The 27,979-nt window shown below is 36.1% G+C and overlaps 1 protein-coding gene across 1 annotated transcript in view; it reads right to left on the minus strand.

Moving 5' to 3' along the window:
- The window catches only part of CNOT4 (CCR4-NOT transcription complex, subunit 4), a 133,124-nt gene extending 105,279 nt beyond the window's left edge, over positions 1-27,845 (minus strand). The window contains exon 1 of the mRNA XM_008584717.1: positions 27,632-27,845. The gene's annotated coding sequence lies outside the window, so the exon portion shown is untranslated. The remainder of the gene's footprint in view (positions 1-27,631) is intronic.
- Positions 27,846-27,979: the final 134 nt, after the last annotated feature.

Raw genomic sequence — 27,979 nt, forward strand, 5'->3', positions numbered from 1 at the left:
AATGAAACTCAGTTAAAAAGATACATTACCATACTACGTATAAATAACATTAAAAAAAAAAACTGAAAAAAACATGAATGTCCAATGGGGGAAGGTTTTCCTACCTAGTAGGCAGTCATCTTCAACTTACTGTGGAGCTTTGAAAGAGATACACAACCATGAAGACGAGGCCACCCACCCAACCCACAATATCAGCATCAGTCCAGGCAATCAATGTGGCAATACACACAACCACATTGCCTTCCCATCATAATTATAATGGAATATTAAGTGACTGCTAAAAATGATGATTATAAGTTTATTTTATGTCTCCATCTTATTTCAGAAAGTATGGTATAGAGTATATGACAACTAGAAAGCACTAATGTTATGGTAAGTAGAATAAGCTAATATTAATAAAAAGGTAAAAGCAAAATACAAAAAAAAAAAAGACTGAAAATGAACACAATAAAAGCAACTTTTAATAATAGTTATCCTTGAAAGACTTTTCTTCTGTTTTGTCATTTTTCACATATTCTGTTAATGACAATATTCTAAAAACACTTAATTTTACTTTTACTAACTGGGTAATCAAAATTAAAACACAATAAAAGTGTACCCATAAAATTTTGTTTTCACCTTTTAGAGCCCTAATGTCCACCACCATAAACAATTCTTATGTATTTTTCCAGATATATTCAATGTACATGAATATATCTCTTGTTGTACCCTCTGTTTTTTTTGTTTTTGTTTTTGTTTTTTTCAAAAAAAGATGACTGGTAAGGGAATCTTTTTTTTTTTTGTCTTTTGTCTTTTTCCATGTCCGGCAACCCTCGGTGTTGCCCCCGCGCCTCGCTCAGCCAGTGAGCGGGAACCGGTCTGTATGTGGGATCCGAACCCTCGGGCGGGAGCACCGCCGCGCTTCCCAAGCGGCGCACTTATCCAGTGCGCCACCGGGCCGGCCCCAAGGTAAGGGAATCTTAACTCTTGTCTTGATGTTGTCAGCACCACGCTCAGCCAGTGAGTGAACTGGCCATCCCTATATAGGATCCGAACCCATGGCCTTGGTGTTATCAACACCACACTCTCCCGAGTGAGTCATGAGCTGGCCCTGTACCCTCTATTTTTAATTGGAAAGGGAAAGAACTGGGTGCATTGTTCTGAACCTTCCCCTTTTCACTTAATACACTGGAAGTACTTCTATCTTAATAGATGTATCGCTGCTTCATTCTCTTTCATGACTGAAACATATTCCATCATACAGATGTACACATAAATTTAAGAAATCCTCTACTGACCCTTCTTTCTAGTATTTTAGTGTTACAATACTGCTACTCACATTCTTGAATACATGTTCCTATATGTTAGTATATGAGAGACAAATCAATTCTCCAAAACTTAATTTGCTGAACAATAAATTCACTGAAATTACCAAATTTACATATTCATCTCAAGGGTCTGAACAAATTAGACCCATGAAACTGATTATATTTTACTTTGTTAATATATTATTTTGATATATTAATATATTGGTACATGGGCCAACCCCGTGGCTCACTTGGGAGAGTGCGGCGCTGGTAGCGCCGGGGCCGCAGGTTCGGATCCCATATAGGGATGGCCAGTGCGCTCACTGGCTTGAGCGTGGTGCGGACCACACCGTGCCAAGGGTTGCGATCCCCTTACCATTTTATATATATATATATATATATATATATATATATAGGTACATGTATTTATATTATTTACATGCATAAACATACTTCTACTGATATATTACTAGATACATCTTATATTTATCTATATGCATAAAGTATATCCATTAATATATCAAACACAAGTGTGTTGTACAAAATATTTATAAATGTTGATTTATAAAAATATATTTATATTTATTAATATACTAATAAACATATTTGCTAATTTTGTATTTCTAGTTATTATAATTTTTAATTTGTCTTTCATGAGATTTAGACCAATTTTTGAGTTCTTTCACATTCTTTTTTGAATGAAGGCTGGCTGGTTGGCTCAGTTGGTTAGAGCACAGCCTTGCAACACCAAGGTCACAGGATCAGATCCCCACACCGGCCAGCCACCAAAAAAAAAAAAAAAAAATTCTTGCTTGAACAAAATATTTCATTATTCCAGTCATTAGATAATTTTATTATTATTCCCTCACGCTTCAACTAAGATATCATTCTTAATTTTTACAGCAATTAATAACCAAAATATTAGCGCTTCTTACTAATGTGGTTGCTCTAGATATTTTTCAGCACACATTTATGGTAAATGTATGTAAGACTTATAGTAAAATAATTACTGATTGTAAAATGTTTTTCTGAGTATTAAATACATTCATAAAAATCAACCAAGCCATGACCTTTAACTTACAACAAGTTGAACATTTTTAAAAATGATGTTATGAGGACAAAATGTAAATTGTCAACCAAATCTCAATGAAAATCTTCAAAAGCTATTAAAATCATCCTATCCAATATAAATATAGTCATGCGCTGCATAACCATGTTTTGATCAACAACGGACCATATATATATGACAGTGGCTTTACCGTATAGAGTAGGTGTATAGTAGGCTATAGCATCTAGGTTTGTGTAAGTATGGGTTGGCACATTAGCTCACTTGGTTTGAATAAGTGCACTCTATGATGTTCACACAATAACATCACCTAAGGATGCATTTCTCATAACAAATCCCTATGGTTCAGCAGTACATGACTGCAGCTGTAAATTTTAGTCAAAAACACAAAAAAGCAAGATCGGTATACGTGCTTTGACAGTGACAAAAGAATATTAAAAATACTAAAATGCTAAGGGGAAAACATAAAATACTTTAAAAGACTGAAAAAAAAAAAGAATAAACTGAAATATTCTCTCATGAAATGATGTAATATTGGCCATACCTATGAGAAAAATATTTTTCTGAGTACACTGACACAATTGGTTAATTTGACAAATCAGCCTGTGGATTAATTGATGTAGAGCCAGTATATTTGTGGAACAAATTCCTAGAAGTGAAATTACCAGATCAAGCATGGTATGTACAATTTTTAGGTTTGACAAACATTGCCAAATTGTCATTTAAAAAGTTGCACCAATCTACATTCTCACCAAAGCCTATTAGAAACAAACATTTTAATCTAAAATGTAAATACTGGAATCATTATTATTTTTAACTTGCATTTTTGAAAATTTAAGTTAGGGTTATGCATTTTATAATGGGAAAAATTCCCATGAAAACTAATTAAATTATGAAGAAACATGAAAAATACTTACATACTAAATGTTAAAAGTATACAAATTGGCTTTAAACTACTAACAACAATCTATAAACAAATTATAGAAGTTTTTTTCCCCATTTCTTTTTCAAGATTTTCCAGTGATTTGCTGTTAATAAAAAGTTCTAGTAGCCTGAGACTAAAGAATAATCACAGCTTTTTATGCCATCCAGGCTTTTGATTTCCTTCCAATGGCCCACCCAGTTTTCAGTTGCCCAGTGCCAAAACTTGATAGAAATATCTTTGATTTAGCACTCTCCTCCATTCTCTAAATCCTGGTCATTAAATCCTATTGATTTTATTTCTTTAAGAAGTCTCTTTTATATGTCCTTTGGTGGTCTCCATTTCAACTAGATTACTAATATAGGATCTAAAGGAATCTGCACTGACTCCTTACTAAAATCTCCTCTAGAATTCATCCTACATACAGTTCTATTCAATTAACTTCTCTTCAAACCAGTACTTACTAAACTTGATCATACATACAAATTGTTTCAGTATCTTGTCAAAAATGCAGATTCTCATTCACTGGGTCTGAGGTGGGGTCTGAAATTTTGCATTTCTATCAGGTCAATGCTTTAATAAAATCACATTCTTAAAAGTCATTCTTCAGATTAAGAATCTTGAGATTGGTTACTGCCTCCTGCTCAAATTCAAATTCTTGCCTGGTGCCTGAGGAATCCTCTCTCTACCTTCACAATACTGTATAACCATACTGCCTCAAAGAATGTCCTTACCCTCCTTCTCACAGGCCATGCTCATTTTGGCTCAGTAGTTCCAGTGTACAGACAGTCTTCCCAGTTTCATCTCAGCTTCCTTTTCTACTCCACCTACCACTCACTCAAGTATTATCTTTTCACAAGACCACACTAATTAATCCTATCCATATTCTTTGATTACTCCTTTTCTGAATTCCTAGAGTATTTCCCCATTAAGCATCTGGTGTCTGTTGTCTTATACTATCAGAACCACTGGAGAGGCATTCACCTTGTGTCGCATGACATGCCTTGGGGACACAAATTTTCTGACCATTTAATTCCTAACGATCTGCTTAACATAAAATTCCTAATTCAGTCAAGGTTTACCCAGAGAATCATATTTTATGGGTGGCTTTTGGAATAATAACAAAACCATACTGCCATACTGCAACTTGGAGTAGTAATATTTCAAGGTTATCTTGCCACTACTATAAGTACAAATTATACTGCCAACACAAAAATTAGTGACTATATAGAACAAAGAATATTAAATTTTGTTTAGAACTACAGAAAATGTCAAATGAGACATGGGATATGGTTAAAGAATTCTAAGGGGAGTACATAAAAATTCTAAGGGGAAGACATAAGAATAAAAAGAAAGAAATTGTCTCTCTTTTGATGCTTTTGGGGGAAAAACTGTCAATGATATTATGCAAACCAATAATAAGGAACATAAGCCAAAAATAACAGATGGGCAGGGGTCAGGAGAGTTGCACAGAGAGAGGTAGGTGGTATTCCAGTAAAACTAGGGAGTCTATATAAGTAGGAGAACACACACTCTTTTCAAGTGCTCACGAAACATTCGTACAGATGGACAATATCCTGGGCCATAAAACAAACCTCCGCAAACTGAAATCATAAAGAGTATGTTCTCTGACCATAAGATAATATAACTAGAAATCAAGAACAGAAAGACAAGATGTAAATCTCCACACGGTTGGAAATTTAACCATGTACTAATAAATAATCCATGGGGCAAAGAGGAAGTCTAAAAGGAAATTTTTAAAAATGTATTCAGCTATGTGAAAATGAAAACAGAACATATCAAAATTTATGGAATGCAGCTAAAACAGTGCTGAGAGGAAAGCTTATACACTAAAACTACTTACATTAGAAAAAATAAAGATCAGGCCAGCCCGTGGCTCACTTGGGAGAGTGTGGTGCTGAAAACACCAAGGCCACAGGTTTGGATCCTATACCAGTTAGCTCACTTGGGAGAGCGTGGTACTGACAACACCAAGTCAAGGGTTAAGATCCCCTGACTGGTCATCTTTGAAAATAAATACGTAAAGATCAATAATTTTAGCTCCTACCTCAGAAACAACAAATGGAACAGGAAAATAAACCCAAGGCAAGCAGAAGGAAGGAAATAAAGATAAGGGCAGAGATCAATAAAAACTGAAAAAGAAAAACAATATAGAAAAAAAATCAATGAAACAAAAACTGATTCTTTGTTTAAAAAAAATCAATAAAATTGATAAGCCTCTAGCAACACTAACAAAGAGAAAAAACACAAATCACCAATATCAGAATGAAATAGGGGATAATCACTGTAGATCCTGCAGCCACTAAAAGGACAATAAGGAAATACTAAAAACAAATTTACACTCATAAATTCAACAACTTAGACCGAAATGGACCAATTCTTCAAAAAACGTGAGCTATGAAGAAATATAATTTGTCAATTTACAATTTAAAAAATAAAAATACATACCAGCTAGCCACCAAAAAATAAAATAAAATAAAAATAGAAATAAAAGTATGCAAACAAAACCCCTCACAAACTACCAAAACTCAGTCATGATGAAACAGATAATCTGAACAGTCCTATAATCATTAAAGAAAGTAAATTCACAGTTAAAAGGTTCCCCGCCCCCTAAAAATCCCCTGGCTCAGATGGCCTCATTGTAGGAGTTTATGAAAAATTTAAAGATTTCTAATTTTACATAATCTCTTCCACAAAAGAGTACAATTCCCACCTCATTTTATGAGGCCAATTATTACCCAAAACCAGACAAAGATATTACAAAAAACAAAAAACCTTTAGACCAATCTCTCTCACAAATTTGGATGCAAAAATCATGAACAAAATATTGTCAAATAAAATCCAGAAATGTATAAAAATTTACAAACCATAATCAAAGCATAATCCCATACCTGGGATTTATTCCAGGTATGCAAGGCTGATACCACATTTGAAAAAGCAATGTAATCTGCCATATCAAAGGAAAATTACACGATCATTTCACTGACAAAAAAGCACTTGACAAAATTCATGATAAAAACTCAGAAAACTAGGAATAGAGTGAAACTTCCTCAACTTTGCAAAGGACATCTACAAAAAACCCTACAGCTAAGGTCATCCTTAACGGTGAAAAACACTTTCTTCCTAAGTGCAAGAACAAAAGCAAGGTTGGTTGTTCTCACCAATCTTATTCAACACCATTATGGAAATTATAGCCAGCACAATGATGTTAAAAAAATAAATAAAAGGCAGATTGGAATAGGAAAAGAAAAAAAAAAAAAATTGTCCCTGTGCTATGGGTTAAATGTGTTCCTGCAAAATTCACATGTTGGATACTTGATCACCACTGTAACACCACAATGATGTTAAAAAAATAAATAAAAGGCAGATTGGAATAGGAAAAGAAAAAAAAAAAAATTGTCCCTGTGCTATGGGTTAAATGTGTTCCTGCAAAATTCACATGTTGGATACTTGATCACCACTGTAACACGGTTAAGAGGGTGAGAAATCTGATTATGGTGAAAAGGTGAGGCTGTTAAGGGATGATTGGATTGTGAGGACTATGCTCTCATGAATGGATTAGTCCATTCGTGGAGTAATGTGTTATCATGGGTGTGGACTGGTGACTTTATAAGGAGAGCACATGAAAGAGTTCTTGCCATTTTCGTCATGTGATACCCTGCATCACCACAAGACTCTGTAAAGAGTCCCCACCAAGAAGGCCCTTACCAGATGTATCCCCTGGATCACGGACTTCCCAGCCTCCAAAACTGTGAGAAATAAATTTGTTTCCTTATAAATCGCCCAGTTTCAGGTATTCCGTTATACACAACAGAAAATGGACTAATACATCCTGTTTGCAGATGACATGACTATCTACCTAGAAAATTCCAAGAAATCTACCCAAAAAAATCCCAGAGAATAAGTGAGTTCAGAAATATTACAAGATACAAGATCAACATACAAAAACCAATCATATTTTTATATACAGTACTAGCAATAAGCATGTGAAAATCAAAATTAAAAATATAATGTCACTTATAATCAAAGAAAACAAAATACTTAGGTATAAATCTAACGAAATAGGTGCAGGATCTATATACCGAAAATTATAAAACACTGATGAAAGAAATCAAAGAAGATCTAAACAATTTTTTTTAAAAGACCAAAAAAAGTAAAAAAAAAAAAAAGAGTACATATATATAAAAAGTACATTTATATATATATATACATATATATAATTGAAAAGACTTACCATGTTCATTGATTAGAAGACATAACAAACTAAAGACATCAAGACTCCCCAAATTGATCTATAGGTATAATACAATTCCTAGCAAAATCCCAGAAAGGTTTTTTGCAGATATAGATAAGCTTATTCCAAAATTTATATGGAAAGGAAAAAGTCCTAGAAGACCAATTGCAGTTATGTAAAAAAAGAATCAAGTGGGAGGAACTACTCTTCCTGATGTTAAGGCTTATTATTACATAGCTACAATAATCAAAACAGTGTGGTACTCGTGGACAGACAGACATATAGACTGATGGGACAAAACAGAAAACCAAGAAATAGGACCACACAAATATACCCAACTGATTTTTCACAACGGTATGCAAGCAGTTCAATGGAGGAAAGATAGGCTTTCTAATAAAAAATTGTGCTGGAATAATTGAACTTCCATGGCTTGGAGAAAGACGGGAGAGGATCAATTTAAACCTCATACCTTATACAAAAATTAGCTCCAAATGCATCAAACACTTTATATGTAAAATGTAAAAGTATAAAACTTTTAGGAAAACACTTAGAGGATATCTTTAGGACCTAACACTACACAAAGAGTTCTTAGACTTAACACAAAAAGCACAATCCACAAAAGGAGGAACTGCCATGCTGGACAGACCCCATCAAAATTAAAAACTTGCTGTGTGAAATACCCTATAAAGAGGATGAAAGGATAAGTTAGAAACTGGGAGAAGATATTTGTAAACCACATATTTGACAAAGAACGTGTATCTAGATTATATAAAGAACTCTCAAGGGCCGGCCCAGTGGCGCACTGGAGAGTGCGCTGCTTGGGAGCACGGCGGCGCTCCCGTCGAGGGTTCGGATCCCATGTGGAGACCGTTTCCCGCTCCCTGGCTGAGCACAGTGCGGGCGCAACACCAAGGGTTGCAATCCCATTGCTGGTCCCCGGTACGGGCGCGACACCAAGGGTTGCGATCCCGTTACCGGTCAGTAAAAAAGACAAAAAGGAAAAAAAAAGACAATCCGATTAGAAAATGGACAAAAGAAATAGACATTTCATTTAAGAGGAATTACAGAAGGCCAATAAGCACATGAAAAAATGTTCAACATCTTTTGTCATCAGGGGATGCAAATTAAAACCACAATAAATATCACTACACACCTATCACAATAAAAATGGTGATAATTGGGCCAGCCCAGTGGCGCACTGCTATAGTGCGCCGCTTGGGAAGCGCGGTGGCGCTCCCGCCGAGGGTTCGGATCCCACATACAGACCGGTTCCCGCTCACTGGCTGAGCGAGGCGTGGGAGCGGCACAGAGGGTTGCGATCCCGTTGCCGGTCCCGGTCCGGTACGGGGGCGACACTGAGGGTTGCAATCCGTTGCCGGACACGGAAAAAGACCAAAAAAAAAAAAAGTGGTGATAACACCCGATGCAATTAGAACACAGAGAAAATGGATCATTCATACTATGCCTATGAGAATGCAAAATTGTTCAGCCACACTGAAAAAATAGTCTAGCAGTTGCTTTTTTTGGGGGGGTGGGGGGGCAACTGGCCAGGACAGGGATCTGAAACCTAGACTTTGGTGTTATAGCAGTTGCTTTTAAAACTAAACCTGTACTGGGCTGGCTGGTTAGCTCATTTGGGAGAGCGTGGTGCTGGTAACACAAAGTCAAGGGCTTGGATCCCTGTACAGGACTAGGATCGTTGTTGAAAGATTTATTCGTCCTTTGTTGCTTTTGGAAATGCAGTCAATACTCAGATGACCCAGCAACTTTACGCTTGGGCATTTATCTTAGAGAAATGAAAACTTCTGTTCATGCAAAAACCTGTATACGAATGTTCTTAACAGCTCTTTTAGTAGAGTCAAAATCTGAAAACAACTGAAACATCAGGTAAATAGTTAAACTGTGGTACATCCACAGCATAGAATAATACTCAGCAATAAAAAGGAACAAAAAGGCAATATACACAACCTAGACGGATTCAGGAATTATTCTTATGGATCAATCCAAATCTAGGGTCTGCACAGCCAACAGAAATTAGGCTTATCCTCAAAGCTTAAGAGGAAACAAAAAAGTAAACAGACTACAGTTGTCCCTTAGTGTACCCTGGGGTATTGATTCCAGGATATCCTGAGGATACCAAAATCCACAGACACTCAAGTTCCTGATATAAAATGGCATAGTATTTGCATATAACCTAGGCACACCCTCCCATATACTTTAAATCATGTCTCGATTACTTATAATACCCAACACAATGTAAATACCAAGTAAATAGCTGTTATACTGCATTGCGTAAGGAATAATGACAAGAAAAAAAAATTATGCACATGTTCAGTACAGATGCAATTTTTAGAATATTTTCAATCTGAATTGTTGTTTGAATTCACGATGTCAAACCCAGGGGCACAAAGAGCCAGGTACTAAGATCCAGAAAACTGACAAGTAGCAAAATCTTTGTTTTAGTCTACCAAGGTTACACTTCCATTGAGCATCCAAGAATGTAAACTTTTGTGACCTCACTTATCTTCTTTCTTCCCCGAATTCCTATTATCTATATTACCTCTATTTTTTCCACCCTAGATATAATTTTTGTCCCAACCTCGTTTATAAAACCTATTTTTTCTCAATTCCAATCATTAAAAAAAAAAATTAGGTTTGTTGACTCAAACTTCTTTTTACTTCATGTACACTCTTCTTATGAATTTGCTTTTATATAATTTTGCATACCTAAGTGGACTCTTTGAGTGAGAACTGTAAAAAATAACAGTTCTTTGATTAATAAATTATTTTCAAATGCCTAACAAAGCCATTTTTGGTAGCACATTTATGGTAACAACATACGTGGATTATTTTTAAAATATATTTTGGAGCTTGGAAGTCCACATCTCTCTTTAAATAATCCAAAGCTAGGGCTAGCTGGTTAGCTCAGTTGGTTAGAGCTCAGTGTTGATAACACCAAGGTCAAAGGTTCAGCTCTCTATCAGCCAGCCACCAAAAAAAAAAAAAAAATTCAAGTTGTTATTTAAAAACTACCCAGATTTAAGCTATATGTCAACTGGTTTTAATCACAGTTCGCAGTTCAACCCTAAAAAGCATTCACTGACCCCTATGTAAGTCTTATTCAAAAAAAATTTTTTTTAAAGTTAATATAAATAAAACCATAAATGTAAATCTTTAAAGTATCATAACATGGGGGGGAACCCCCACCAGTAATGGCTACTAGGGTCCAAGTTTACAAAAGATTACAAAATGCATGACAGCTCAAGGAGTCAGTGCAAACGTTTTTTGTTCATTTGTTTGCTGGGTTTTATGTTCAAGCAGACAAAATCTCTTTCCTCATATGTAAAATGTTCAAACCATTTTCTTTTTTACCAGGTATAATTTGTCTTTAAGTTTAAAGATTTTATGTTAATAATGGAGGGATTATAAAATACACTAATAATAATCCTAATATTAAGAAAAGTAAAAAGATCAACTCATACTTTTTAACTTTAAATTCCTTCTTCAAAACTCTTCCAGGCAATGCAGAGAAAAGAATAAGTTATGCTTGTGTAGTACCATGGCTAGGATATGGCAAAAGTCAAATGGTTAAAAAGAAAGAAAGAGGGCCGGCCCGGTGGCGCACTGCTACAGTGAGCCGCTTGGGAGCGTGGCGGCGCTCCCGCCGAGGGTTCGGATCCCACATACAGACCGGTTCCCGCTCACTGGCTGAGCGAGGGGCGGGCGCAGCACCGAGGGTTGCGATCCCGTTGCCGGTCCCGGTCCGGTACGGGCGCGACACTGAGGGTTGCGGTCCGTTGCCGGACACGAAAAAAGACAAAAAAAGGAAAAAAAAAAAAAAGAAAGAAAGAAAACTCAAAGCTTTAGAAAGTTAATACTAAGAAGGATAACTACATAAAAGTAGTTCACTACAGAAAAAAAATTCTTTTACAATACATAATACCAAAATCACATTTTTAGTTAACATACATATAACAGATCATCAACTGAGATAAATAACCTCAAAAGTGTTAGGGCAAGAGAAAGATAAGTTTAAGACAGCACTGACCAAGAGAAATATAATACAAACCACAAATACAATTTTAAATTTTCTACTAGCCACATTAAGAAAAAGTAAGAAACAAATAAAATTAATTTTATTTAACCCAACGTATCTAAAATATTATCATCTCAACATGCAACCAATATTAAAAAGTACTAATGGGAAATTTTACTTTTTTTTTTTTGGTACTAAGGTTTCTAACTCCAATGTGTCTTTTACACTTAGTGTACATTTCAGTTCAGACCAGCCACATTTCTCCCTGTATCAGCTGCCACTCCCCACCTGGGTATCATACTGGACAACAACAGTTTAAAAAACAGCTTGAGGAAACAGGCATACATCTACTTTCAGACCAAGAGATTATGTATTATAATCTGAATCTAAAATCAATAGTAATATATACACAATATCACAATAGTGATATGATCAAAGAAAAACTGATTAAACAACAGTTGCTGTCAGAGAAAAGAATGTAAAGAGATAAAAGGAACTGTGAAGTTCTTTTTTGCCATAGTCTATGGTTCTTTATATGTAGTACAGTATTACTCCTCTAGAAATCATTAGCATTATTAGCTAATAACAGGTACATTCAGAGTACCAATAAAAATATCTTTCATTTTCCCCACAATTTCACACGATTTCTTCCTCACCTATTTGTATCCATATCCATTTTATTATAATATCCAGCATCACTCGGTCAGAAACTTTATTAAAAAAAATACAACCGACTCACATAGGAGCCATAAGAATGGATTTCATCTGAAAAGAGAGTTTACAGTATAAAATACTAATTCAAACAGAGCCAAAAGTCCTAAGAAATATAGAAAGGATATGTGTAGAGCGAGGACACTAAACTTGTCAGGGGTTGGGGGAAAGCAAGAGTATTGCTAAAGGAGGTTATAGATAGTTATGAAATAAGTTTAAGACAGCACTTTGTCAAATGACCTCTATTAAAAGGGAGGTCCAATCTTCCACTCAAAGCAGCTTTCCAGAACAACTAACTCAGACTCTCTTTCCAATTTCCTCAGGAATATAGTGTCTTTGCACAGTATAAAAAGGGAAGGGATAGTAGGGAAAAAAGAGGAAGGCCATGAACCATCCCTGACAACTCCTTCTCCATCCATACAAACAGGCTTACTCAAAGCCTACATTAAATGTGCCTTCAGGGCCAATGGGATCTAGTAAAATCAGATAGATTAATATAATCTCTAATCTTACAGACTCATGAAATTTTAAAATGTGGTACAAAATCTCTTGCCATCTGGCTTATCATTCTGACTACTGTGTTAACAACTGACTATAGAGGGTAAGGGTAGAAGCAGGAAATCCTGTTAGAAGACTGCTGCAATGACCCAGCAAAAGTTGACCGTGGCTACAAAGATGGTGAAAACTGGCTGAATGGTTGAATTGAAGATATGGTTTGAAGGTAAAGCCAACTTCCTGATAGAATTAATGTGGGATGAGAGAGCAAGAGAGTCAAGAATGCCTCCGAGGTTTCTGACTTGAGCAACTGGAAGCTGCCAACAAATAAAATGAGGAAAGCTGTGTGAGCAGAGCAGGTATGACAGAGCAGGTTTAGGAGGGAAAAGAATTTCATTTTGGACATGTTGAGCTTCAGATGTTTAATAGTTATCCAAGCGGAGAAACTGCATAGGAAACTGCATATACAAATATGGAGTTCCAAAGAGACATCTGTGTTGCAGAAATAAATTTGAGTCATCAACATTTAGAAAGTATTCACAGCCATCAAACTAGCAGAGATCACCAAGGTAGTGAATGTAAATAGAAAAGATAACCAAAGAGTGAGCCTTGAGGTATTCCAATGTTTAGAGGTAGTCAAAGAGAAGGATCTACCAAGAAAGACTAAGTTTTTGAGGAAAACCAATGAGTTTTGAAGAAAACCAAGGGAATGTGGTATCCTAAAAGGCAAGTAAAACAAAGATGAAGGAGAAAATAACTTTGTCAAATGTAGACTGATCACACAAAATAAAGAGAACTGACTACTACATTTAATAATGTCATTGTTGGGAGACCTGAACAAAAACAATCTTGGTACCGCGGTAGGGGCAAAAGATGATTGGATTGGGCTTAAGAGAAAACATGAGAAGGAAATTAGAACAAGTGCATTAGACAATGCTTTAAGGGGTTCTGAATCAATGGAAACAGAGAAGAACAAGAAAGAGTGATCAAGGGAAGATATTTTTATGATGAAAAAAATAACAGCACGTTTGTATGTTATAGGAATGATCCACAAGAGATAGAAGAACTGATGATATTCAGAAAGAAGGAAGAATGGCTAGGGCAATGTCCAGAGTAAATGAAAGGGGATGAGATTTAATGCATTAATCAGAAGAACTGGAATTAGAAACAGACAGTTCATCTACAGTAACAGAAAGAAGGCAAAATCTGAGTATAAATGTAGTTCGTACCTAGATGTAGTGATGGGAGTCTCTCTAAGTGCTCTTCTGACTGTTTCTATTTTCACATGAAGTAGAATTACATCAACTGAGAGTGAATATGAGAAGGGTTAAAAGTCTGAAGAGAAAGGAAAGGTATAAAGTCTTACAGGAGACGAGAGACTGAGTGGACCAAGGAAATCAATGCCAGACAATATTAAGGGCCATCTGAGGTTTCTTACCATGAATTTAAAGTGACAGCAGTCATCATAGTTGTATTTTTCTTCAGTCACTTTCAACTGCACAGGTGCAGACTTGAAGTACTTAGACAGTTAATTTAATTGTGGTTTTGCTAAGTATGAAGAAGAAAGGAGCAAGGGAATTGAGGGCACATGAAAGGGAACAAATATGACTGATGATGGAATATACACTAGGTAAGGAGGAAAAATAGGAAAGCGAAAGGACAAGGGACAGTGAAAAGGGTAAAGAATCAGTAGAATGGAGATCTCAATGACAGTAAAGGATTGTTGAGTTGGGGTACCAGGTGGAAAAAGCTGAAAAAATAGATGGCAGTCAGAGAGAAGGTTGCATGAAATGAAAATCAGGAAGTGGTTCACAAGTTTTTGGCAATAACGAGATATAAGATATGATCATAGAGTGGCTGAGACAGGTTGGAGAGCAAGACCATTAGAGAAGAGAACTTTTAGAATTTAAGACACCACAGTAGTAGAAGGACCACAGATATTATTGAAATTACTAAGAATTAAAAGAGACAATGTTAGCGAGAATGACAGTGAGCTAGGAGCTAAACTAGTCAAGAAAAGAGAAGGAGCAATCCAAGGTGCAGTAGCTGTCAGCAAAAGTGAGGATTTAAGGACAATATAATATATTAAAACAAGTTTTAGGAAGAAGAGAATGGTGGACATCTGCGCCATCTCAGTGGAACCAGGCTCCCTCTTGACTCCTCCTGTTCAATGGAAGAAGTCAGAGCAGGGAAACGTAAGTTTTAAGTCTCAGTGCATGGGACTCCCTACTGATCCTTGATGGCATATAAGGAAAAAATGAATAATTTATTTGCCAACATATAAGAAAGCCATAGGGGAAGCAGCAGCCTCAGAAAAGTAGAAAGTAAAATGTTCAAAGAAAGAAAAAACAAAGATACAGGAAATATTGCTAATGATAGACTGAATTCTACTGCATTGCACAATGGCAAGATACCGAGTTGGAGAGGAGTGAAATGATAGGAAATGTGTAGAACCTTGTGGGAATTCAAGTGTGAGATGTGAAATGTCACCTAGGAGACTGAAAGTAACTGCCATAAAAAGGGATAAAGGACATAATGAGATTAGTCCTGGTGGACTTCAGGCAAGTAGTGGTGTTGAGGCAACAAATGGAGTGAGGAATGAGGTATTTGAAGCTCCCTGTCAATGGAAGAAAACAGTCTGCGGAAACACGCTCTTAGTCTCAGTGAAAAGGGTTATCCTTGACCCCTGATGATGGCTTATGAGGAAACTGTAATGTACCTGTAAAACTGTTGTAGAATTTTTAATAACAAAATAATAAAAAGAGTTTAGAATAGTGCCTAGCACCTAATAAATACCCAAAGATAGGTTTTTGTTAATCAAACGTAAATATAATTATAGTAGTAAAGAAAGAGATTCATTTTACATTTTCCTTTCCTCGGCTAAATGAGTTTCCCATGTAATTTCCAGAAAAACAAGTACCACCAAAATGGACTCAGAAAACTCATTCGAGGAAAAAAGAGGAAGTTTTTGAGAAAGTTAACTTCTACGTGGTGTCCATCAATCTCAGAAAACTGGCTCTTCTCCAAAGAGTATCACCACTAGTATTCGAACTTGTTTCCCAAACCATCCAACCTCAATGGTAGAATAATTAACTTATTCATCCAATAAGCATATATTGAGCACTTATTATTTGCCAAGTGCTATTCCCAGAACCTAAAATACATCAGGGAACAAAACAAACATCCCTGCCCTAGTGAAGGGAGATGAACAATGAACAGTATATATAATGATTAAGTGTATCATATGTTAGATTAGTAGTATAGAAAAAATTTAAAACAGTGCAAATATTGGGAGGAAGGGGCCTGAAATCCAACTGTAAATAAATAAGGTAGGCCTTTATTGAAAAGGTGATTATTTGAGCAAAGGTCTAAAGATGTTGAGACAGTTATGTGGATATTTGAAAAAGTGTTCTCCTGGCAGAGCAAACAGCCAGAGAAAAGATCCTAAAGCCTTTCCATTTAGTTTTTGCCATTATTTGCAATAATTTCATTGGTTTCTTTTTTTTTTTTTTTTTTTTTTTTTTTTTTTTTTTTTTTTTTTTTTTTTTTTTTTTTTTCTATTTCTTTTCTTCAAGCCTCCAATCCTACTCTACCTCACTTCAGCAGTGGATGATAATAATAGCTAATGTTTACCAAATGTTTACCACATACCAAACATTGTTCTAAGTTTTTCAAAGATTAAATAATTTAATCCTCACAAAAGAACTATGAAATCGGTGTTCATTTTGCCTCAATTTTTACAAGGGAGAAAACTGAGGCACAAAAAGATTAATCAAATTTTCCCAAGATCACATAGCAGGATGTGTAATACATCTTCTCTACTATGAAATTTAAGAACATTCAATACAAACTACTTCAAGTTTTCTCATCTCTAATAAATGAACCTCTTTTAGGATTCATACAATAATGACAAATGCTGCTATTATAATTTGTTTTTTGGGCCGGCCCGTGGCTCACTCGGGAGAGTGCGGTGCTGATAACACCAAGGCCCCGGGTTCGGATCCTATATAGGGATGGCCAGTTGGCTCACTGGCTGAGCATGGTGCTGACAACACCAAGTCAAGGGTTAAGATCCCCTTACCGGTCATCTTTTTTAAAAAAATAATAATTTGTTTTTCTTGCCATTTTTATGGTCATTTTCTTGACTGGATGGCCTTTACCACAATCTCCACTTACCACCTTCCTTAACCTTCACCCAATTTGATTTACATTCCCATTCTCAGAGTACTGAAATTGCTCTAATGTGGTCAGTGATCATCACAGCACCATGACAAAGGATGCCTTCTCTATTCTCATGCATCTTAAATGTTGTATCGGACCCTTTTCTTTCTTCTTGAAACTTCCTTGGCTATTGAGAAGCATCACTATTCTGTATCTTCCTATCCCTATCTCTCTGACTTCCCACCTGGAAAATCTCTTCATTTTTTACTGAGACTTAAACTTTTCCATCTTCCTTCAATTTCTCCAATTGTTCTTTTAATAGTAAAATAAACTTTTTCACTCTATCCCTAAAAGGGAGAGACCCCAAAAGTAACTTGGGTCCACTGCACTTCTCTATGTCATCTCACAGTCTCTCTTAAGGTTCATTCATCCAATATTTACTTTTTTTTTTTTTGGCAGCTGGCCGGTACAGGGATCTGAACCCTTGACCTTCATATCATCAGCACCACGCTCTAACCAAGTAAGCTAACCAGCCAGCCTGATTCATGCATTATTTATTGAGTGCCTAGTATCTACCAGGTACTGTGTGGGTCCCTTTGGATGGACCAGTGAACAAAAACAGACAAAAAAAAAATCCTCTGTCCACATAAAGTCAAATAATTCTATGCTACTAAGGACACTCAAAACCATCTTCCACTAAATACTATTTTAAACACATCATTCCTATGACTTAAAAAAAAAAAAAACCTAGGAATGACTTCCCTCTTATCAACCACATCTAAATTTCCCTGCCTTAGTTCAAAACACTCGATAATCATTTTCTATCATATCTACCCAGGTTCATTTTTCCATTACTGCCTGATTCGAAAGAATTCTGAGCAGGTCAGTTGTTTGATTACCCCCTCAAACACATTGCTTATATTTCCACCTGGTAAAATAACTAGTGAAAACAAAAGTCCAGTACCAAGACATAAGATAAAAAGTATATTGAATAGAAAGATGTCTTCAAAAGTGAATTTATTTTGATTCCTTCAAATGTATAATAATAGCAAACACTTATACAGGGCTTACCATATGCCAAACACTATCCAAGCACTTAACATACATTAACAAATTTATTCCATGCAACAATCCTAGTATCTCCATTTTACAAATGGGGAAGCTGATACCCAAAGAGAGTGAAGTAATTTGACCTATGTATGACAGACAGTAAGAGGTAGAGCCAATATTCACACTCAGGCAGTCTGGTTCCATACTGTACTGCATACTCTCAGAATAAATAATAAATCAGAACAAGAGTTCAAAAGTAAAACTGAAAACTATAGGCTATTGAAAACTATATTCAACTATACAAAATCATTTAAATTAGTCCTTTACTCCAAATACTGAAGAGCAATATTTCCTTAATGTCAAGTTTTTTAAATTATACATTTTAATAATATATAATAAAAAGCACAATCTATAAACACCATATATTATTTGGAGTTCCCCAAAGCTGCTGAAGATACTTGCTAGACATGACAAAAGAATATATGGTGACAAAGGGCTAACAAATGTCCTTCCGTTAGCATGCCTATATTAAAGAATCTTATGTCATCCTTCACCAGGATCATTTTCACCAGGATCAAAACAGATTTGAATGCAATGCAGGGAAGGTATCTACCTTAAAGAATGACTACCAGCTTTACTTTTTAGAAGCAAAATTCACATCGAAGACTAGGTCCACTATGCGAGAAAAGATTTCAATAGAAACAAAAAACTTCCCAAAAAGTACTACTAAGCATCTAACCTACACAGGTACTCTTCAGCCTGTGATCAACTCTATGGCTAAAGGACCTTTTAAAAGGTTTCCATGGACTCACTAAGAATTCATGAAGTTATTTTATAAATGATTATATAAAACTTAAAAAGAAAGGCAGATGTCCTTCTATAAAATGATCCTAACATATAGTAGATGGGGAATACCACACTATCATTTTCTTCTAGTTTCCCCTTCCCTTCCAGCAAAGACTGAGTTTTTCAGGTTTTGAGCTGGAGAGATTTAAATGCACAAGCCTGGATAGGGACACTAGTTTGATTTGGAAAAGGCTAGCCTTTCCCACTAGTAATGACAGCCTAACTTAGAAAAATGTATGTAGCTAAATGCAGCAAAGGAAAAAATGCCATCGATGCCTTAGGCAAAAATGTACAGGAGCCACTATTGGAATTTTAAGACTTCCCACTTTATTTTCTGTCCCTCTTCCCTTTTTGTGGGTATATAATGCACCTACTCTCCTGACTACACAAGACAGCCTGAAAGCCACTCATACAAAACCAACTTTCTCTTAAGCACAGTATGAATTAAAAAATACGTAAACTATTAATAATCTGAGATTAATTCAAATTAGTCTCTTATCCTCAAACCATCTGGAAGTTATTTTTGGAGCAGGGAGCAGTTTTTTTCTCCCCCTCCTCTCCCAGTCACCCACTGTGACACTCTTATAAGTGACTCCATACTCCAAGAAATTAAATAAAAATTTCTTTGGGGAAAGGCTGGATTGGTACCTACCAATAAAGATATTCTCAAATACTAAGATTCTCTGATACTCCATATTTTATATTTACTTCCCTCCCACATACACTGAGGGCAATGAAAAAGATACATAATCCTTTTCAAGATTCTCCTGTATAAAGGAGATCGCAACACAATCTCAAACCCAAAATTAAGACATTAAAGTCCTTGTCAGAACAAACCCCCAAGGAGAAGGCAATAGTTTTCTATTCTAGTGATCATATTAGATAGCACATATGACCAGCTAAATAAAGAAGTTAAAAAATGTCAAAAACAGCTCTGTCATGTTACAAGGATTAAAGAGGTCTAGGGGTAGAGGGAATGTCAATAAAAAACAGATTATTTTCCAATAATGTACTATATTACATCATTGTTTTTACCAATATTTCTCTAAAAGGTCCATGGTTTTATGATAGATTCTACCTTTTATAATAACAGGAATGAAAATGATTGATAAAATTAAGTTTAATTTTATTTTTTTATTTTATTTTATTTTTGGTTTTTTGGAGGCTGGCCAGTACAGGGATCTGATTCCTTGAGACCTTGATGTTACAACACCACACTCTAAACAATTGAGCTTACCAGCCAGCCTAGTATAAATTTAATTTTAAAACTGTAAGTACCCTGAGCTTGAGATGTTTTCAGACTCAACTGTGAGAATCTTTGAGATCCACACGCTAAATGTGTTAGAAAATACCTAAGATATTGAAGGAAGCAGCAAGCGAATAAATGACAATACAGCATTATTCATCTAGCATTTACAAAGCCAGAAGCAAAAAACCTACTTTTTTTCTCCCTATCTTTAAAGTGTAACTACAGATACAAGAAAAAAGGCCTTACTTTTTCTGTCTAAATGTGGCAGTCAACACTGAATAGAGGAATACGGGAGGAAAAGATGGAGAGAGAATTTTTGCAACTTGGAAAACAGTGAAGAGCCTATTTTACTCCAAAGAAGAGCCTAAAATTTGAGTTTACATGAAAAATGTTGGGAAATATTCCCCGTCACCCTTACCTGGTTGATTATACCTTTAAAAGCTTAAAGGTTAAACTAATTAAAAGCCAGTGACTTCAAAAAATAAATACATAATAAAATAAAATTTAAAATTTTCCTTCACAAAGCCAAGGAAGCACATTATCCAGAAATATACAATAGCTGCAGAAAGTTGGCTTAATGAGGGTCAAGAAACCAAAGCAAAGAATAAAAGAAAAAGTGTAAAAGAATAACTTCAAGGATCTCAGAAGTTTAAAAAAAAAAATCCAACCAAAATAAATATGGTTGATGTTTAATCAGATCTGTTTTTTAATACCACCTTTGCAAAACAAAGTATATCAAAGTAAATCAAAAGATAAATTTTCATTTCACAATGTGCCTACATTCTTCTTTGGCTTGCTGACCTAACCTTATCCATCTTTAAGGGAGCTTGGAGCAATATTTAATGCCCTACTTCATCTGAATTTTCTGCCATTCCTTCTCCTCTAATCAGGCCATTATTAAACTTTAAAGATATCTAATAATATTCACTGGTAATAGCTATTCAAATATAATAAGTCTCCTAACACCTCTTCTGAACTAATATATACACAGGAAGCAGAGGAGGCATAAATTTCTCTTTTACAAATGAAATATGTTCCATCTCTTACTACTATATAATAAAGAAAATGTTTCTTTATTTTCCAAGTTCTTATTCCTAGTGAATGAATATCTAAAATTATTCAAAAACACTGGGAGCTATTTTCTTCCAAAATTTTTTGAGATTGTTATTTGAGTAATCATGTATCACTTCCTTTCCAAAAGTGGGGCTTGGATAACAAATTGCAGTTCACTATCAAAGACAAATAGACCATATTTCCTCAGTCCTCTAATCCCCAAAACCTTGTTGTCACTTTTGGGTAAAAGACACTAAAGAGAAGACAGAATTAATTAACTGCCAAACCCATTCTTTCAGATGGCCCCTTACCTCAGTGGCCTGCGCTCTTTAATTTTTCAAACAAAACTCAACTGGCAATCCCAAAATATGCTGCACACTACTGAAAGTGTCATCTTTCTACAAAACACTTTCATCATGTTACTTCCTGCCCCCCTACCAAACTCTTGTAGCTCTTATTGCTTAGCAGATCAAATTCAAACTGACAATGAATACAACTTTCACAATCTTATAGACATTTACCCTACTTATAGAAATTTATCTGCCACCATTCCCGGAAATTAACACTTTATTCCACTGAGATCGGACTCCTTACCTCCCTCTACATCATACTATTCCCTACCACCAAGTGTTTGCTCATGCTTTGTTATGGTTTGAATGTCCCCTCCGAAACTCAAGTTGAAATTTAATTGCCATTGTGATGGTATGAAGAGGTGGGACATTTAAGAAATGATTAGGCCTGAGGGCTCCAGCCTCAGAATGGATTATGCCTTTATTGGAGGTTCCTGATAAAAAGTGAGTTCAGACCCCTCTGCTCTTGATCTCTCACCTCTCCTGCTCTTCTGCTTTCCACCATGGGATGATGCAGCATGAGGGCCCTCGCCAGATGCCCAAGCCATGCTCTTGGATTTCCCAGCCTCAAGAAACATGAGTCAAATAAATTTGTGTTCACTATAAATTACCGTCAGTAGTATTGTTAGAACAGCATTAAACAGACTAAGACATGCTTCCAACCCCTTCATGGAATGTATGGAATGTTCTCCTTCTGGAGATGCTCTGCCTATACAAATAGTACATATTCTTTATCCAAGTCCCACTTTCTCCAGGAAGCCTCCCTCCTAGAACTTCAGTCTCAAGATATCCCTACACTAACATACTGGACTCATACTATATATAAAACACATTATTTGGATACTGCTTTGGATAGTCCTAGTTACATAATTATGAAAGTGTTCCTGACAAGATAATAAACTCTAAGAAGATGTTGTGCCATATTCCAAGAAGTGGGTCTACAATAAGCACACACAGACTATTTGAAAAACTGACTGAATAATCTTAATAAAATCAAGGTATTTTATTATGTCAAAAGAGTTCTAATACAAATGAAATAATGTGAAGATTAGGATTTACTTCAAAATAGTGCAGGGCAAAGAGTAGGGGAAGGATGGGTAAAGTAAGTGGGGGTATAGATAAAACCAAATCAGCTATGAGTTGACAATCTTTGAAGCTGAGTGACAGATACAGGATGGTTCATATCTACTTTTGTACTTGTTTAAAATTTTTCACAAAAACTTTCTTCTTAAAAAAGTACTAACCATGTCTTTCCTTCATTTTAAATGACAAAACAAAAATACATTATAGCACTTTCTTTATCCAACAAATAAAGTTTCTGGAAAGATTTAATTTGACAGAGAATTTGCAGCACCTAATTTTCATCTAAGAATTAATAAAAGTGATTTAGAAGAAAATTATAAACAAAATGGAGGGGATCGCCATCCAAAAAAATCAATCTTACCAACAAAAAAGCAATACAGTTTATATAACAAATTTTCATTCAATTACAGCAGTCACAAAAAGGTCCACCCAAATAATTGCTGAAAATAAAAAACATTGGTCTTTTTTCCGTGTCCGGCAACGGATCGCAACCCTCAGTGTTGCCCCCGTACCGGACCGGGGACCGGCAACGGGATTGCAAACCTCGGCGTTGCTCCCGCGCCTCGCTCAGCCAGTGAGCGGGAGCCGGTCTGTATGTGGGATCCGAACCCTCGGACGGGAGCACCACCGCGCTTCCCAAGCGGCGCACTATCCAGTGCGCCACCGGGCCGGCCTATATAACAAATTTTCATTCAATTACAGCAGTCACAAAAAGGTCCACCCAAATAATTGCTGAAAATAAAAAACATTGGAAAAAATCATAAGCAAAATATGAGAGGCAGAAAATTAGAAGGAAAAAAAGGAGAAAAAGTTGCTACAACCAATGTTCAATAACCCAAATCAATCGATATTATCTCAGGAACTTCACAATCTGAAGACATCTGATGCCCTAACAAGGAATAAATTAATAGGCTCTTAAGTAATCAGAAAAATTAGCACTTCCTATTTCAAGGACTAAAAAACATGCTTAAGAAAATTCATGCTTAATGACAATGTATTTGTTTGTTGCTGTTAGGGAATGTTCCACTCCTATGAAATTTCAGTCTATCAAAATTCACAATTTTCCCTACATCATTCACTAATGCCTTCCAAAAGCAGTAATACAACACCTACTTTTTTTGTTTGTTTTTTAAGTGAAAGCATTTTCTTCTTCTAATAACACTGCTTTTTTGCCTTGACTTTTTTTTTTCTAAACTGGTTTTAGGCACATGCACAAGCTGATTATTTTCATTTCAAATTCTGCTCCACAATACCTAAGAGATGAGATTTTTAACCATAACTAAAAAAAAATTTATTTTTGAACAAATATCTGAGATATACACCTATACTAATAGTAAGGCTTATCCTACTAGCAACACATCATCTGCCCACTACTCAATGCAATTAAAGTTTAAAACAGGACAACCCTCCTATATAAAGAATCTAATAATAAAGAAGCTCCTTAGAAGAAAAATAAACTCATACAGAAATTGCCTTGTAGTTGTACTATTGTTAAAGTTTGGCTTTCATAGCTAATAAAAGTAATCATCTTCTTTTTAGTGGCATGTAATTTCTTTTGATGAAAGAGAAAAATATCTTTGAGGTAACAAAATTCATAAAATCTCAAAATGTGTTAACAAGTTTAATCCAATACATGTTATTCCAGTGGGATAAAAACCATTTACAAGTTCCATTTAGATTAAGAAATCCTTTGAGAGAAGTACGTAGTACATTCTAGTTATACTGTTTCTAGAACAGCAAAAATCTCTATAACCTATTTCCCTACTGTTTTCTTCTGAACCAGGTGAGCTGAATGTAACTTCCTTCACAAAAAGTCAAGATAGTATTACAGATACTGACAGAGAGCTACCTAACTGAATTTTCAGCAGAGATGGAAGTTCTCACAAATTAAAGCTTTCTATTTCACTTAAATGGTCTATAAAAACAGCAACACTGAACTTAGATTCAACTGCATATTATTTGCAACTGCATAAAAAAAAATCATTAAAATGTAGAGGGCAGCTTCATTTCAAAACCAGGAGTAGGGAGGAGAAAGGGAAGACTTCTAAAACCAAACTGCTTAAACTGAGAAGATATTTTTTCATTCTTTTAAAACACATAAAGTCATTTTTAAAATAAAACTCCCCCAATACTAAGAATTCATCCTTAGGCAACACCCTCTTCCTTTTACAAAGTAATGAGTTGTAATTTATCACTAGTACTCCCATTTAGATTGAAGCTAAAGGGCACTACAAAACTATCTTATTTTCTTGTATTTTGCCATTTGATTATAACTGTCTCATCCCAAACAGAATTAAAGATGTCTCTATGCAATTTTCTGAAACCAAATGTAGAATAAGCGAACTTTAATTCATGTTCATAACCTTCTTACAGAAATAATCTATTCATCTGTCAGCTATTGGACCTGACAGAAAGTATTCCAACTTACAAAAAGTTACCATGAAAGAATGAAGCTGTGATGCTCATAATGTTACATCTAAAAACTTAAACCATACAAAAATATTTAGAAATCTCAGCTCCCTATTTCCTATCAAAATGTCAAAGAACTTTAGATACCTTCTTAAACGTGCTTAAGTAAAGATGCCAAAGCAAATTCATTTTGGCTTCAGAGGGCTGTAGGTAAGAATTTGATAATTGCAGGCAAAAAGCATGGAGTGAGAAAATTACTTGAGAAAATATTTAGTGAGGCAAAATAACTTTACAAAAGAAAAGATGCATTAAAATCATTTACCACCTTCTGCCAGTCAATCAATCCTCTCCTAGAACACACTGCTTACAATTCAGCTAAGTATGACTGCCAAGGATTGTCTAAACCTGTGTTAGGATTGTTCAAAGTAGAAAGCTTCTCCACCAGCTTATTATCAAATATGTATATATATACACACACATATATATATTTTTTTTACTTAGAATTGAAGATCAATTGTATTAAATATGCTCCTATTGGGAAAGTAAACATAAGTAATAATTTTTTAAAAACCCTATGACATAATTTAGGACAAGGTTTGCTATATAAATTGCTTCCAATTCTAAGAGCAGGGATTTATTTAATTTCCTCAAATTGTGGCTTAAGTGGCTGAAAGAAAAAAGTTTTATAAACAGCTTTTCTAACCTTAGTTTACATATGGTAAAACAGACCATTTATCACAACCAAGGAAATATAAAGCCAAATGTAAGATTTTTTCAAGTTTTATAGGTAAATTTTGTAAAAAATACAATAATCCAGTAATGTACAAAAGTGACTAACGGCGTCTTGTATATTAGAATTTACACTTAAGGTATTATTACTTCTGCAAATAAGAGATAGATTGCTGCATGACATTACTATGACTTTAAACATTTTTACATATATCTTAAAAAACATAATGTCTTATTTATGTTTATTTAAACTTGAGATGTATGCATCTGATCTATGTAATCCTGTTTGGTCCTTCTCATTATGCCATCAATCAGTACATGTCAAGTTTGCTTTCACCAAAACAAGGAAATCATAAGCCACCTCTTGCTCATAATTTTCCACTTTTTGACTGTAGATAATGATGACAGTGAGTACCACCAAATGCATGTATGTGCACAGCTTAGTCATTTCTTTTCCCTGCCCTCTCTTTTCTGTGGGGAAAATTTGAGGGATTTAGGTTTACAAAAAAAAAAAAAAAATCGATTTCTCTTTTGCATACATACCTAATGAATTTTCAAGAGAAGACATTTTATTCAGGTAACTACCATCCTAGAAACGTCAAAAGAGAGAACTTCCCCAAACCAAAAATACTAAGTAAATCTGATATTAGCTGGAGAGGAAATTTCCATTAAACCATAAACAAAATATGCCATCGATTAAGGTGAACATCAATATAACTCAGCCAATAATCAATTCTCAATACAGAGGACATCTTTAACCCACATACAGCTCTCATATAATCAAAATATCACTTATATCTGCTTGTGGAGTTCACAGATGAATTTTGTGTGTGTGACAGATTTATCTTATTTTGAAAGGCTTAAGCTAATATTTACTGGTATAATCAGAGCCCACATTAAGTGTTCTTAAGTGAGGCAATTCAAAGAACGCTTAGTAGCATGCAGAAATCGGTCCAAAATGGAAAAAAAAAAAAGAAAGAAAAACCAAGAAGAAGAAGAAGAAGAAGAAAACAAAAGCCACATCCCAACAGAGTGAATAAGCGACAGAAAGATTACTGAAAACAGAACGAAACCGTTCCTCTCCTGAGAAGCCTGGATAAGAGATCTCTACTTATCGCGTTTAATAGTATCCTACCTCACTTTATTCACTTCTCAACTTCCTTTACTTTTCAAGAGCCAACACGGGGCATCCCTTTTTCTGGAAGTGTATGCTGAAAGGATCTGTAGAGGAATGGACAATTCTCAAGAAGGCTGAGAAACAGGTGGGTTAGAAGGAGCAGCAGCATAATCTAGATACTTAAGGGGCAGCTTTAAGATGACAGATATGGTTAAAGGAAAGACTGCAAATGGAAAGAAGCCCTAATGTGGTAGACAGACTGGGGGCTGATTACAAGCACCAGAGAAGGGGCAAAGGCTAACTCCAGAGTGGTAGCAGTGGAGCAAAAAACAAGCAGCAGGACGAGTGGGCAGTGAGCACTGAGATTAACGAGCAGCAGCAACACGGGTCAGAGTGGAAGTGATGGCTTTGGTCTTTTGAGACGGGGTCCAGTGGGAAAGGACGTCAGAGAAGGGAAAGGAGCTGGGGAAACGAGGACTGCGACCTAGGAATCCTGCCCCTATAAAAATGTAGGGGGAAAGGCTGGAGACGAGAAGCCGCCTCGGCTCCCCAATTGAAGAAATTCTCCAAGGAGAGTCGGTGCTCGCCGCCGCGCTGCTTCTGCCCCGCTCCCTTTTCCTGTTGGTAACTGCTGTGGCGTAGAGGGGACAGGGAGGAAGAGGAGGAGGAGGAAGACCACAGAGGAGGAGGGTGAAAATGAGGCGGGGGGTGGGGAGAGAGGGGGTGCGGCCTGCACAGTCCCAGCGAAGCCTCCGCTCTCTCGTAGCCGGTCAGCCCTGGGTTTCCCCTAAGCCCAGCCCCGCACAGACTCACCCGCCTGCTTTGCCTCGCTTTTCCCTTAGCCGACTCCACGCGCTGCCGCGTCCTCACAAGAGAGCACTGAAAGAGTGTCGGGGAAAAAACTCTTCAGAACCGGGTCTGACTGCTTCAACGAGTCCGACCTTTACGGCTGAGAGAGAGACTCTCAGCTTTCGGTGGGTTCCACAGCCAGACGGGCCACCATCTTACATTAGGGTAAGACTCCTCCGACCTTCTGTGCGCAGGCGCACGCCGATCCGGCCGGGAGGGGCGGGGGAGGGGCGGGAGGCGAGGCTGGCGGCCGGGTGGGAGGTTGCGGCGGCCTCTCCCGCAGCACCCTGGGAGTTGTAGTCCACGGAAGGC

This window comes from Galeopterus variegatus, unplaced genomic scaffold (genome assembly GCF_000696425.1).
Source record: "Galeopterus variegatus unplaced genomic scaffold, G_variegatus-3.0.2 Scaffold3344, whole genome shotgun sequence".
NCBI lineage: Eukaryota > Metazoa > Chordata > Mammalia > Dermoptera > Cynocephalidae > Galeopterus > Galeopterus variegatus.